Raw genomic sequence first — 291 nt, forward strand, 5'->3', positions numbered from 1 at the left:
TCATTCATCCTCCCCGCGGGGTCACCTGCGCTTCCCCGGGGCCGCCGGGGCGGGAGGAGGCCGGCGGTGGGGCCGGGGAGCGCAGCGCAGCCCAGATAAAATGGAGATCTCCTTCCCTCGGCGCGTTTAGGAATGCAACTTGGATCCCGGGAGGTGGGTGAGGGGAAGGTGAGAGCCTGATGTGTGGCACTTGGGTTTTCTTCAGCCGGGGAGAGGAAAAGGCGATATTGCGGGAGAGGAAGGAGGAGAGGCCGCAGGAACCGGCCAAACAAACAGGGGTGGGCAGGACGG

Source organism: Mesitornis unicolor, unplaced genomic scaffold, assembly GCF_000695765.1.
Source record: "Mesitornis unicolor isolate BGI_N332 unplaced genomic scaffold, ASM69576v1 scaffold1208, whole genome shotgun sequence".
NCBI lineage: Eukaryota > Metazoa > Chordata > Aves > Mesitornithiformes > Mesitornithidae > Mesitornis > Mesitornis unicolor.